Source organism: Triticum dicoccoides, chromosome 3A (assembly GCF_002162155.2).
Source record: "Triticum dicoccoides isolate Atlit2015 ecotype Zavitan chromosome 3A, WEW_v2.0, whole genome shotgun sequence".
NCBI classification, from domain to species: domain Eukaryota; kingdom Viridiplantae; phylum Streptophyta; class Magnoliopsida; order Poales; family Poaceae; genus Triticum; species Triticum dicoccoides.
The window spans coordinates 427,089,734-427,102,446 of NC_041384.1; positions in this window are offsets into that span (position 1 = coordinate 427,089,734).

Genomic DNA, 12,713 nt, shown 5'->3' on the forward strand with positions numbered 1-12,713 from the left:
CATACCAACACCAGCATCACCTCTCACGCCCAAGGATCCATCTGTATTAAGCTTCACCCACCCGAGCTTAAGTAAATCCTAGGGTAGTAGCTGTGGAGATTTCGTAGCATGCGATATAGGGGGCATATAAGATATAGAACTCTTCCCTTTAGCCGGGTCCATAAAAGAATTTAGTTTGATCCCAATAAGCGAATCTAAATAACTACGAAGGAACCGAACTGAAACTTCCACAGGTGGAGGCGGCTTGTTGTGTGTGACTTCATTCCTGATGAACCAACACCTCCAAAAGACCATCAAGAGCATGCATCGAGCAATCTCATCGAGGGGTGCAATTGCATGTAGTAGCCACTCCTTCCCCAAGTTCACGAAAGACTCCCGCGCAGGTAGACACCACACCTCGAACATAGCATTGTACAGCTGGCGGGCGAGGGGACATATTAACATGGGATGAAAATTATCTTCTGGTTCGACCGCACACACTAGGCACAAGCTCGAGACCTCCAAACCAATTTTCTGTTTATTGAGCTAGGTGGGAACTTTGCATGGCGATTGGCTACGAACCTCGTCGATGTTGCCAAATGCCAAGGAATAGAATCTAAGTAAAACAAGGACATACTAGAACTAAGAAAACAGAAGGGTGGGTTCCCCACTCCTCTGGCCACCAACAAAGCCAAGGGGCAGGAAGGTGGAGGGGATCGAGGCAGCGGTGTGACGAGACCTTTGTCGGTGTCAAAACTGGCCGATCTCGGGTAGGGCCCCCCAAACAGGTTCGGGCCCTCTTAATGGAGGTAAAACCCTATGTCATGCTTGGTTGTATTTGATGAGTATAGGGGTTACAAGAGTTGATCCACCTCGAGATCGTAATGGCTAAACCCTAGATGTCTAGCCTATATGATTTGTGATAGCCCCTATGGACTAAACCCTCCGGTTTATATAGACACCGGAGGGGCCTAGGGTTGTACAGATTCGGTTTACAAAGAGAAGAAACTACACATCCGGACATTAAGCTTGCCATCCATGAAAAGGAGAGTCCCACCCGGGCACGGGGGAAGGCCTTCTATCTTGTATTCATGGCCCATCAGTCCGGCCCATGCTACACAGCTCGGACACCCGAGGACCCCATAATCCAGGACTTCCTCAGTAGCCCCCGAACTTGCCTTCAATGACGATGTAATATTCGGCCCATGTCTTCGGCTTTGCAAGGAGGGTTCTTCATTATAATCCGGATCAATGACAATCCGGCGATAACCTCGACGTCTTTTACGATTCCTCCTGTCAGCGCTTTGAGTTTCGCGCGCCAGGCGAATACGAACGGTCCATGCTTTTTCGCAAATAAGCCCTTCGCCACGCTCGGATGGCACCTGTATAAGGAGATATGGATCTCCAAATGCCATCTCACACCGCGCAAAAGAAAAACGACCAAGTCTAGCCACAAACAAGGCCTTCCATCATGGTTGGCAACCCAGGCTCCTCTTCGCGCCCCCACGGCCCTCAAGAGGGTGATTGGCAGAGTTGCTCCGTGCCTCATCTTCAACTAAGCCGGCTCCAGACGCAGGGCTACCGCCCCCTCGCATATCTAGTTCCCGTTCGAGCGGGATTATATTCAATAGGCAATGATGCGACGGCTGATAACTTCCCCAGCCCAAATAAGGAGGAGAGGGTGTGCTTCGTCCCATTTCTGTTGTGGGCCTGGGATTTCCAATCCATCCCTTCCTCTGGGGGTTATTGGAATTTTACGGCATCCAACTGCACAACCTCACCCCAGGTTCGATCCTGCACATCTCACACTTTGTTGCCCTCCGCGAGCTATTCCTAGGCATCGAGGCCCATTTTGGATTATGGAGGAAATTCTTCAGCCTCGTTCCCCGCCACAAAGGGGGTTCCATATTTGAAGTGGACGGTGCCGAAGTATGGCGTATTGCCGGATCCGGATACCCTGTAGGAACACCTAAAGAAGCATACCCGCAGTGGTCTTCGGAGTGGTTCTATATGAATGATGTTCCGCTGCCGGATCCAGTCAGGCGCGGCCTCCCTGAATTTTCCAGCGCTCCTCTAAGGAAGTGCCTCAACTGGCTTCCCCGAAGTCCCAAGGAGGAGGACAGTGCGGAGATAAAGAGGTTGGTCAGCAAGGTCAGGCTGCTCGCCCACTCCGAACTCTCGATAGTTGAGGTCATGGTGATTGCAATAAAGAGGTGTGTGCAGCCTCTCCAATCCAGAGTAACTCCCTTATGGTGTCACAACGGAGAAGAAGACGCGTCCCGTTACAGACGGCAGGGTCCGGACACCCCGCTGAACTGGCTTCAATTTTGGCCAATCTGTACAAGGGCGGAAAAGAAGATTTTCTCCGGTTACACTGTCGGGAGGCTTATTCCATGTACACCCCTATTGAATGGGTAAGATCTCGATCGTCTGTGCTTATTTCATTGCATTGCAGACACTAATCGAATTTACTTTTTGTTGCCACCAACTAGTCATGGAGGAGGATGACCGAGGACGTCCACTGTCCCGCTCCCCAGCCGGAGGATCATAATCGTGATGAAGATCCTGGCTTTTGCGAGGATCCGGATATATATATATATATATATATATATATATATATATATATATATATATATATATATATATATATATATATATATATATATATATATATATATATATATATATACACCTCTTGGAAGATGGGGTATTCTATCAGGTGAGGTATGACGGTTTGGAAGTGGCCATCATCGCCGACTACCCTCGCCTTTACCCATTCTGCATTGTGAGTATCCAGAAGCTTCCTATGAAGAGATCCTCATCTGCATCCTTACCTGTTGTACTAATCCGAATATTAACAGGATCAGCGCTCCACGGACCGTATCTCCTCTAGGGCGGCCCCTACACAAGGTCGTCGTTCAAAACGAAAAAGGACCAAGAGTACCGCGGAGACCTCACAATCTTCCAAGAGGTATGTATACTTTAATGCATGCATATGCATGAGTCTGCATTGTTAAGAGTCTTCCCTTTTTGTCTTTTAATCTTTTAGGAGGAGTACGCGGCAAATGGTGGGAGAACGCCCGATTAGCCAAATGTTCACTAATCCGGTGCCGGACTCGTCAGCTAGGATGCAAGTCGACGCCACGCCCATTCCGCCTCCTCAAGAGGATTCAGATGATGTGTCGGTCACAAATTCTGAAGTGGAGAGCGTGATGAATCACCGTCGATTAAAAGAAGCTATGCGTGCTCCGGCCTCGTCCGAATAAGAATTCACCGCACTGAGTTCGACAGATGCATATATCCGAGCCGCTCAAGATGGCCTTGTGGGAGTTATTCAGCTGTTCTCAAAGAATATAAACGTAAAATTTGACACAATTTTGCATGGTCATATGTGCTACGCCTCCAACATATCTACTTTTTCTCACACTTTTTCTCTTGTTTTGGACTCTAATTTGCACGATTTGAATGAAACTAACCCCAGACTGATGCTGTTTTCAGCAGAACTACCATGGTATTGTTTTTGTGTAGAAATAAAAGTTCTCGGAATGGAATGAAACTTTTTGAGGATTTTTTGTATCAATAATAAGAATTACTGGAGCCAAGACCCACCAGAGAGGGCCCCCTGGGTGGGCACAACCCACCAGGGCGCGCCCCCTCTCCTGGCGCGCCCAGGTGCATTGTACCCACCTGGTGGCCCCACTGACGACCCCCCTGATACTATACAATCACATATTTCCAGAAAAAATCAGGGAGAAAGAATTATCGCGATCCACGAGATGGAGCCACCGCCAAGCCCTGTTCTTCCTCGGGAGGGCAGATCTGGAGTCTGTTTGGGGCTCCGGAGAGGGGATCTTCGTTCTTCGTCATCACCAACCTTTCTCCATCGCCAATTCCATGATGCTCCCCACCGGGAGTGAGTAATTCCTTCATAGGCTCGCTGGTCGGTGAGGAGTTGGATGAGATTCATCATGTAATCGAGTTAGTTTTGTTAGGGCCTGATCCTTAGTATCCACTATGTTCTTAGATTGATGTTGCTATGACTTTGCCATGCTTAATGCTTGTCACTTTGGGCCCGGGTGCCATGATTTCAGATCTGAACCGTTTATGTTATCATCATTATATCCATGTTCTAGATCCGATCTTGCAAGTTATAGTCACCTACTACGGTTATGATCCCGCAACCCCGGAGTGACAACAACCGGGCCCACTCCCGGTGATGACCGTAGTTTCAGGAGTTCATGTATTCATTATGTGTTAATGCTTTGTTCCGGTTCTCTATTAAAAGGAGGCATTAATATCCCTTAGTTTCCAATATGAACCCCACTACCATGGGAGGGTAGGACAAAAGATGTCATGCAAGTTCTTTTAATAAAGCACGTATGACTATTTACGGAATACATGCCTACATTATATCGATGAAATGGAGCTAGTGCCGTATCGCCCTAGGTTATAACTGTCACATGATGAATATCATCCAACAAGTCACCGATCCAATGTCTACAAATTTACCCTTATTGTTTCTACTAAGTTACTACTGCTATCATCACTGTTACACTTGCTACAAAATTATTGCTATCATTGTTACTGTTACTATTGCTGCTGTCACTGCTATCGAAACTATCAAACTACTTTGCTACTGATCACTTTGCTGCAGATAATTAATCTCCAGGTGTGGTTGAATTGACAACTCAGCTACTAATACCTTCAAATATTCTTTGGCTCCCCTTGTGTCAAATCTATAAATTTGGGTTGAATACTCTACCCTCGAAAAACTATTGTGTTCCCCTATACTTGTGGGTTATCAAGACCTTTTTCTGGTGCCGTTGCCGGGGAGCATAGCTATATTTGTTGAGTCACTTGGGATTATTATCATATTATCACTATGAAGAATCTGAAGGATGCTAAGACTAAGATATTTCCCTCAAATATGAGGGAAGGTAAGGAACTGCCATCCAGTTTTGCTTTAGATTCACCTTCTGTTATAAGTAAACTTGCAACACCACCACATGCTATTAATTCTGATATGTCGCAAGTTATTGATGATGCTACCTCTGCTATGGATAATGCTTATGATGATGCTAGTACCTTGCTTGATAATGATGATGTGCCACTTGGTGAATTTCTTGATAAACAAATTGCTAGAGTTATACAACATGATGTTGTTGAATCTGATGATGAGCTTGAAACTGAAACTCCTGAAACTCCTGCTAAAACTAGCCTTCCTAGATATGAATTGCCTAAGGTATCAGAAGGTCATTTTATGAGTGAAAAAGCAACTAGAGATATTCTTGCTTGCAATGATAGAGATGATCTACAGAAACTACTACACAAGTATAAAGAAAAATCTCTGAATGCTAGAATGAAATGTGACCCTAAGTTTGCTACTTCACCTATCTTTATTGATGATAAGGATTTTGAATTCTCTGTCGACCCAGAGTTAATTACTTTGGTTGGATATGATCCTTTCCATGGTTATGAAACTGAAACTGTTGTGACACATCTTACTAAGTTGAATGACATAGCCACCCTTTTTACTCATGATGAGAAAACTCACTATTACTTTATTCTCAAATTATTTCCTTTCTCATTAAAGGATGATGCTAGAGCTTGGTACAATACTCTTACTCCTGGTTGTGTGCGTAGTCCCCAGGATATGATTTATCACTTCTCTGAAAAATATTTTCCTGCTCATATGAAACAAGCTGCCTTACAGGAAATATTTAACTTTGTGCAAACTAAAGAAGAGAGTCTCCCACAAGCTTGGGGGTGGCTTTGCCAGTTACTTAATGCTTTGCCTGATCATCCTCTTAAGAAAAATGAAATACTTGATATCTTCTATAATGGACTAACCGATGCTTCTAGGGACTTCCTAGATAGTTGTGTTGGTTGTGTTTTTAGGGAACGAACTATTGCTCAAGCTGAAGAATTATTGAATAACATATTGAAAAATTATGATGGTTGGACTATTCCTGAACCACCACCTAAACCCACTCCGAAGAAGAGAGGTATATTATATCTCAGTCCTGAAGATATGCAAGAGGTAAAGAAATCTATGAAGGAAAAAGGTATTAAAGCTGAGGATGTTAAAAATTTACCTCCTATTGAAGGAATACATGGGCTTAATACACCACCAATGCCTAAGGTGGTAGAGGTAAATTCTCTTATGAAGTTTAGTGATAATGATAATCCTCACAATATGCATCCTAGTCAATGCCTTTATGAGTTTGAAAACTACACTTCAAAAAAAGACACATCGTGACATTTTGGGCCGAATGCATTTTTTTCCTGTCATACTTATGACACTTCTATGATGATAATTGTGAAAAAACCCGGTATCATCATAGATGTGGTGGGCTCCTACTTCTATGACAAAAAAACATGACAGAAAATGGGCTTTTCGTCCTAGGCGGGCCGGAGACACGGCCGCATGACATTCTTTGGGCTGTCCATGACGGAGAAACCCATGGTAGAAGCGAGGGCGAGGAAAATATCAGGGGAGTTCCCGGTTATGGTGGGTGGTCATGGACCGAGCGATGCGCGTTTCTCTCATACGTACACGCGTGTGTGTGAGGCATTGGGCTCTAACTGAACCCGAGTGAGGCATTGGGCTCTAACTGAACCCGAGCGATTGCGCTGCAGGCTACACGTTACTGAACCCGAGCGATCGATCGATGGCTATTAACTGAACCTGATAGAGTGATTCCTTCGCTGCTGCTGCTAACTGAAGTCGATCGATGCTGCCTCTGAATGAACAGTGAGTGTTGTTGGGGGGTTTGGATGAACAGTTCCAGGTGGGGGTGGGATGAACAGGAACTCGTGGTAGTAGAGGCCATTGCCGCTGGATGAACAGTACCCCGGTCGATCGAGCCGGTGGATGAACAGGACCCCGTGGAGGGTGATACATCTCCAACGTATCTATAATTTTTGATTGCTCCATGCTATATTATCTATTGTTTTGGACATTATTGGGCTTTTATTATCCACTTTTATATTATTTTTGGGACTAACCTACTAACCGGAGGCCCAGCCCAGAATTGCTGTTTTTGCCTATTTTAGGGTTTTGAAGAAAAGGAATATCAAACGGAGTCCAAATGGAATGAAACCTTCAGGAACGTGATTTTCTCAATGAACAAGATATATATAGTGTGTGGGTTCATGAGTGTTTTTTTTGGGTGGTGTCTATAAAAAAATGTAACATATGCAATGTGTGTGAACATAGAGTCCTTGATATATCATATATATAGAGGGGGCGATCACAAGAAGAGAGTGGGGTATCATCGGCTTGAGGTATCCATAGAATCGAAGAGAGGGATGATGTGTGTATGTGTGTGTGTGCGCGCGCGATCGATAAAGAGAGCCATCGAATTTGTGTGTGCACACGTCAAAGATATAGGGTGGCTGGCCTACTGGAACATGAGAGGGGACAGGTGCGTTTTGTATCTGTGGCATGGATACCTACCTACAGCGCTCGACTATCGGTGTGTGGTGGAGGGGGAGGCCTTATTAACTATAGAGGTACAATGGCTGGTATATGCGTGGAGGAGGAGAGAGGTCTACCTTATGTATTAAGGGAGATCGATCGGCATCCATGCATATGTGTAGGAGAGGAATAAGGTTGGGAGAGAGACAGAGCTAGAGTGTTGGAGGGGGTGGTAGTGGAGTTGCTTCTAACAAATGGTGGGAGAGGCTTGCTAGACAAAGGATGGGCACACCTGCAATATCAATAAGAGAGGGGATGGCTGCCTGTCTGTGCGCGTGCGTGTGAGAGACAGGTCAGGGGGCATGCACGAATGATGAGGGGGGATGATATGGCTGTGGTAAGCAGACATAACTACATAGGAAGATCAATCGTCCTCTGTCATAGAAAGGAGAGACATAACTTGTGAGGTACGTCGATCGATGGGTGGGGGGGGAATAGTTAAAGTCTACCTAGGTATATGTAGGGAGATCAATTGGTATACATGCATGTATGTGTTAGAAGCAAATAAGGCCAGGGTAGAAGGATAGAGAGAGAGGGATGCATCTAAGAGGTGGTGCGAGATACATACTATATCGAGGGGGAAGGAGTGTGCGAGTACGAGATCGATGAAAAGAGTGGTGGGAGTGAGGCATGGACGGTGAGAAGAGAAGAGGGGAAGCTTGTGTTTGTGCTAGGCACACCTGGCTAGAGAGGCATATCGATCGATGTGTGCCGTAAACAAGGAGCTGGGGGGCCTACACACACCGTGGGTGAACGACCTAAAGTGAAAAGATGAATTTGCGCGATGGAGCTAGAGAATGCTGAGGGAGGGTGAGAGGGATGCGACCGTGTGCATGCACGAGAGAAACTTAGCCCTAGCTACAAAGATAAGAGGATTGTGTGGGTGTAAAAGACGAATAGAGATCATAATTCATTATAAAAAGTGAGTTCGGATATTTGAAGAATTTATCATAGTGTTTTAAACCGACGCATGCGTGAATATATATAACGGTGATACACATGGTGTGGTTATGAACATGTTATACTACATATAATATATTTTATCTCTACTCTTATAAAAAACAGAGTTGTCGATGATGGTGTGTCTGCCATCCTGCAATATAGGCTGTCCGATTTATATTTGACGGATAGGAAGGAAACTATGGCAATTTTGAAAAAGATACCCACACCCCTCTCCATATTTGCAAACAAGGTCTCCCCTTGATCATGTTGATGTTCCGTGGAACGCATGGGCATCTTGCGTACTACATATAATATATAGAACATTGATTATAATTTGGGCTAATGTGTGGCTTTTGCAGCTCGGGGCTAAATACCTGTCATAATGTAGGGGGCGGGGCACTATACTTTGTGTGATAAACACGGTGTACGTATGGAACATGGTTTAGATTATGAATATATAGTTAGTACATCAAATGTACTATTATTTGGAATCAACATCAAGTGTATTCAAAAGATTGAATTCGAGTTCATATAGTACACATAGTTCATATCTATCTCTATAGTAATCATGTGGTGTGTTGTTAAGGTAATACACGAATGATGGTTGAAGTTGGCAACAATCATGATTGTAGATTCTTATTGAAATAGAGAAACGAATTCAAATTCAGTTCGAATTGCAGCGGTAGTATAAACATTTGGAATGCACTAAAATGTTGGTATGATAGGTTACATGCATTATACAGCCAACGAAAAAATTTAATTGGACATAACATGGATTCATACTCTCTCTTTGTGTAGCTTTGAATAACATTTGTATAGTAAAACGGGACAAGACTCTCTCTTTGTGTGGTGTGAATAGTTTTATTTTTTTTGTTGAGGAAAGTGCGAATTGATTTGGTACGTACAAGTACAATATTACACGTTAGGCTTGTCCCTAAAATTCAACCAGCGCCTTGTTATATCCCAAAAATTCTGATATCGTGCTCCAAAAACTGGCGCCTTCACAACCCGCGCCTTGCCATCCCGAAATTACAATACGCACGAAAACTCCCTCCAGCTGCCAAATCCCGACACACGAAATCCCCCTTCTAACCCTGAGCCGAAAGGGCCGCTTGTTCAAATCGGTGGGGGCACTTTTGTAACGCACCCTACATTTTGGACAAGCGTGTCCCTAAGTCATGGTTCCCCCTCCCATCGCCTCCTTTTCGCCATTCGAAATCCCAGGCCGCCATAACCTCTCCGCTCCAGCCACGAAACCCCACCCTCCTCTGTCCGCCACCTCACCTCTGCCCAGCCGGAGCCTCTTCCCCGATGACATCGTCCACCGCAACAGCTCGACGTCCCTCATCCACCTCCCTGGATGAGGATCCGTCGTCCATCTCGTCGTCCTGCCAGTTCAGCCACCCCTTCCTCCACCTCCAAGGAGCTGCTCCGACGATCGCCTCGTCTATCACGGCTGCTCCATCCCCACAGCGCCGCCTTAACCTACTCCACCGGAACCGCAGCATCCTCACCGACTCCTCGGACGAAGCCGAGGCCTACTCGGCGCCACCAAAGAGGTTGTACACTCATCGCATCGCACCTTCTCCTTAACTCGACCTCCCGGCCCCGATGATGCTCCATCCCGCACCCCCATGGAGCGGCTACCTCGAAGCCGGCGCCGCGGGCGACATCTCCACGGCGGCTCTCCCCAGTGCGAGGCCCCTTCGGCGGCGGCGTCTGAGGGAGTCCTGGACTAAGGGGTCCTCGGGCGTCCAGCCTGTTGGACATGGGCCGGACTAATGGGCTGTGAGGATACAAGACCGAAGACTCTCTCCTGTGTCTGGATGGGACTCTCCTTGGCGTGGAAGGCAAGCTTGGCGACCAAATATGAAGATTCCTTTCTCGGTAACCGACCTTGTACAACCCTAGTCCCCTCCGGTGTCTATATAAACCGGAGGGCTTAGTCCGAATCGGGATGATCATAATCATAGTCATATAGGCGAGACTTCTAGGGTTTTAGCCATTACGATCTCGTGGTAGATCAACTCTTGTAATACTTATATTCATCAAGATCAATCAAGCAGGAAGTAGGGTATTACCTCCATAGAGAGGGCCCGAACATGGGTAAACATTGTGTCCCCCTGTCTCCTGTTACCATCAACCTTAGACGCACAGTTCGAGACCCCCTACCCGAGATTCGCCAGTTTTGACACTGACATTGGTGCTTTCATTGAGAGTTCCACTGTGTTGTCCTCAAAAGGTTTGATGGCTCCTTCAATCATCTACAACAATGTTGTCCAAGGGGAAGTCTTCCTCCACGGATAGATCTTTGTGTTAGCTTTGCACTGCGGGCCAACTCGTTTGGCCATCCGCAGCAGATCGACAGCTACGCCCCTGGCCGCTAGGTCAGATTCGGGAGCTTGAACTACATCGCGGATATCCGCGAAGACTTGATCTTCGACGGATTCGAGACCACGGTAGTCGCTCCCCGTCACCTTGATGAACATGACTTAGATCTGTCATCGGGCCATACCCAGGAAATTGCACCTATAACCGCTCTGGCCTTAGATCCGGAGCAGGTCGCGCCATCCAAGGACAGGAAGCTCAACCCTGCCATGGAAGCCGCAGACTCCACGGTGTTGGAGCCGCACACAGACCTAACCTTCGGTAATGCTTGTGTCACTAGGACCTCGGACTCGTTTCCGGTTGTAAATTTTGAACTATGTGCATCCGTGAATGTTGAGCATGATTGGTCATCGATCGCCGAATTCAGCGCCGCGGACATCTTCCGGCACTCGCCTTTGGGCGATGTGCTGAACTCATTAAAAAAATTGTCCTTAGCAGGGGATTCATAGCCGAACTATATCTGGTTCGAACTGAAATCTGATGGCGGGGAATTTCGCTTCCCACCCGCCACCCACTTCATAGCCACTGTCGAAGACTTAACCGATATGCTCGATTACGGCTCCGAAGACATCGACGGTATGGACGACGATGTAGATGAGGAGCATGGCCAAAAACCGCCGTTCACCGAACGCTGGACGGCCACTTCTTCGTATGATGTGTACATGGTGGATACACCTAAAGAACCTAACGACGATGACAAAGAAGATCCAGTCGAGGATAAACCTCCTGGGACACAGCCTAAGCACCGACGTCAGCGGCGCCGCTCTAAGTCACACCGTGCAAAAGATAGCAATACCGGCACAGGAGAAGATAATACTCTGGACAGTGCCGAAGATAATGAAGACCCCGTTGAAGCAGCTTCCGAACAAGAAGAACGGGAAGATGGGCAAGTTAGCCCCGATGAACAAGCCATAAACGAAGACTCGGAGGACAGTAATTATCTTCCGCTCTTAGAGGATGAGGTGAACCTCGGCAACAAGGACTTCATCGTGCCTGAGGAACCCCTCGAGCAGGAGCGCTTTAAGCGCCAGCTAATAGCCACAGCAAGGGGCCTGAAAAAGAAGCAGCAGCAGCTGCAAGCTAATCAAGATCTGCTAAATGATAGATGGACTAATGTCCTGACAGTTGAGGAATACAACCTTAAGCGCCCAGCCAAAAGTTACCCGAAGCACAAATTGCTACCTCAGTTCGATGATGAGGCGCTGGATCCCATACCATCATCATGCAATGGGGCTGACCGACCACCACGTGGTCGGGATAAAGCGGCAACTCAAGCTCAATACCAGCCCGCCCCGCCTCATTATAAAGGCAGAGATAAAACAGCTCGTGGTCACACATATGACCTTCGGCAGGACCTAAACAACAAAGCAGGATATACCAGATCGATCTACGGATTGCGAGGACGTGCCTCGACACGTGTTAACGGCTATCTATCCGGGCGTGACAAACCTAGTCATGCACGGGCCGAATGCCGCAGACGGACTCCATCAGAGCTACCTCGCGATGCAGCCCGATATAGAGGCACCGCACACCCTCTTTGCTTCACTGACAAAGTAATGGATCACGAATTCCCAGAAGGGTTTAAACCCATAAATATCAAATCATACGATGGAACAACTGACCCCGCGGTGTGGATCGAGGACTTTATTCTCCACATTCATATGGCTCGTGGAGATGACCTCCACGCCATCAAATACCTCCCGTTAAAACTCAAAGGGCCAGCTTGGCACTGGTTAAACAGTCTGCCTGAAAATTCTATTGGCAGCTGGGAGGACTTGGAAGAAGCCTTTCTTGACAACTCCCAAGGTACATATGTCCGGCCACCAGATGCCGATGACTTAAGTCACACAGTTCAACAACCTGGGGAGTCAGCCAGGAAATTCTGGACTAGGTTCCTAACTAAAAAGAACTAGATCGTCGACTG